Source organism: Condylura cristata, unplaced genomic scaffold, assembly GCF_000260355.1.
Source record: "Condylura cristata isolate star-nosed mole 26May11 unplaced genomic scaffold, ConCri1.0 scaffold00015, whole genome shotgun sequence".
NCBI classification, from domain to species: Eukaryota; Metazoa; Chordata; class Mammalia; order Eulipotyphla; family Talpidae; genus Condylura; species Condylura cristata.
Genome location: NW_004567116.1, coordinates 34,352,330 through 34,354,971, shown reverse-complemented (window position 1 = coordinate 34,354,971; position 2,642 = coordinate 34,352,330).

Sequence of the window (2,642 nt, the reverse complement as noted above, 5' to 3'; positions counted from 1 at the left end):
ACGTCTCAGACCTCCCTAGTGGTGCAGTGGTTAAAGTCTCAGTACCACCAAGCTATTGTCAGCCACTGAGGCATGAGTTAGATCCCAGGGCAGGGGGTGGGGGGGAGGTGGGACTAAAACGAAGAGGGGAGGGAGCACAAGGATCTATGATGGTGGGCTACCTGTTCTTTGGTGAGGGATGCAATGTGTCAGCAACAGCGGGGAGTGGCAAACAGCTATGTAAATCAATTTTAACTCAATAAAAAATCTATTCTTTAAAAGACGTCTCAGACCTCCCTAGTGGTGCAGTGGTTAAAGTCTCAGTACCACCAAGCTATTGTCAGCCACTGAGGCATGAGTTAGATCCCAGGGCAGGGAGGTGACCCACATGACACAGTAGACGGCTCCTGTTTGGCCCGCTGCTCCCCTCTGCAGTGTATTCTGTGAATCTGCCTGTTCTGCTCCCCACTCAGTCTGTGAATCCTCTCACCCCACTCCCTGCACCTCTGGCCTAAAAACACCCCCATTTTTATATGCATAAAATAAATGAATAAAATAAATCTTAAAAAAAAAAAAAAAGAACTGTCCACCCAGGAAAAGTCTTTCAAAAATGAAAGCAAATGATATTTATGTTAAAAAAAAAAAAAATCTGGACCATCAAGGGAATTGCTCTAATTACTAAAGGGTTTCAGAAGAAAGTCTTAGAGGCAAAAAGAATAGTGTACAGAGAAAATGGTAAGTATATAGATAATCCAAGCATATATTACACTTACAAAGTCATAATGCTATAAATGATGTTTATATTGTGGTGTTATTGTCCCTGGCAAGGAAAGTAATGAATGTGTATACATCAGAATGGGAAATACCAATGCTAAGGCATTTCAGAGTCCACACATCATTGGTGGGGCTTTTCAACTCAGAATTAATGAGTTAAAATGCATGGTAACTTCTGGGCCCTCCCTGGTAGCGCAGTAGGTTAAAGCACAGCACTGAGAATCTAAAGCCGCTTCCGCATGAGTTCGATTCCCGCCTGTCCCGGAGGTGACCACAAGGCGTGGCAGACCTCTCCTGACCCGCCCACTGCTCCTCTCAGCAGTGTACTTCGTCGATCTGCCTGTTCTGTTCCCTACTCTGTCTCTGGTGAAGCCTCTCACCGCCCCTGAGCCTCTGGCCTGTACCCCAGTTCTGTATGCACGAATAAATAAATCTTAAAAAAAAAAAATGCATGGTAACTTCTGAGCCCACACTCTGCTAGGAGCGCTATTTCTCCATCAGAGTGAAAGTTGGTGGGTTGAGAATAATTATCATGACCTCTAGTGCTTTGACAAAGTCTCAGGGGCATAGCCTTCTGACCAAGTCTCTGCAATTTGATATTACAGGAGTTTTCCGTTGTATCCCTGGGAGTTGCAACTGTGGCTGAACCAAAAATAAATAAATAAATAAATAAGGAGGCAGAATTATGATTCCATATAGGATCTTCAGATGAAGAAGACTGGTAACTTTCTTTTAAAAAAAAAAAAAAGATTTATTTATGCATACAGATCTGTGGTACAGGCCAGATCTGCAGGGGGTGAGAGGATTCACATCCCCTGGGTGTGAGACAGGTCTGGGAGCAGAACAAGAAGATGTACTGAAATGCATTGCTGAGGTGAGCAGCAGGCGAGTAAGGAAAGATCTGTCAGCCATGTGGGTCACTTCCCTGGCCCTGGATCGAACTCATGTTGCAGTGGCTGTGGATGGCTTCATAGTGCTGTGTTTTAACCCACTGTGCCACTAGGGAGGACCCTGGTTGGTAACTGTCAGAGTATAAAGTGATAATAAATTTCAAGAATATTTTCTAATTGAATATGGAAGTTTGTCACTGAATCTATGTTCCAAAACTATGAAACATGAATATATAGACTAAAGAATAGCTATTATTGATAAATAAGCAATTAAAATATTTTAAACGTATGGTAAAATTCAATTAAATAATTAAAATGCTAGAACTTGAACATGCAGTTCCTAACTAGCAGAAAACAAATAAATAAGAAAGCATAGTGGATCAAGTTCGCACTAAATATTAAGGGGTAAAAAAACAAGGAAAAGTGAAGCATTAAAAATTAGAAATTTGTCCAGTGTGTCCACAGAAAATACTAATCAACTAGGTTTTTCAGTTCAAAGAAAGAGACTGTTAGATTGGCTTTTTAAAATATTTAGCTTTAGGGCCCTCCCTGGTGGCAATGAGTTAAAGCACAGCACTATGAAGATATAAGCAGCCACCGGACCGGGAGTTCGATTCCCAGCCAGGGAGATACATGGCGTGGCAGACCTCTCCTGTCTCGCCTACCGTTCCCCTTGTGATGCCATTAAGCACAGAGCTCTTTAAAAGGATCTTTGTCATTCATTCTCCCATTGACTTCTGAACCCGAATTGAGACCCTTGCGTTACTCTCTGGCGCCATCTAGTCGTAGACTGAGTTGATGCGCTTCCAGCGCGTGCCCAAGTTTCTCGGAACCATGCAGCCTAATTATCACCGAGTGCACACCGGACCGAAATCGAAGAGCACAAACTTCGGAGGAAATTACAATCAGAGCACTATCAGTAGCCAATAGGCGCCAAGGCCTGGTCGAGTCGGTGTCCATCCAGCCTATCGCGCTCCAGATACTCGGCCACTCACTCCT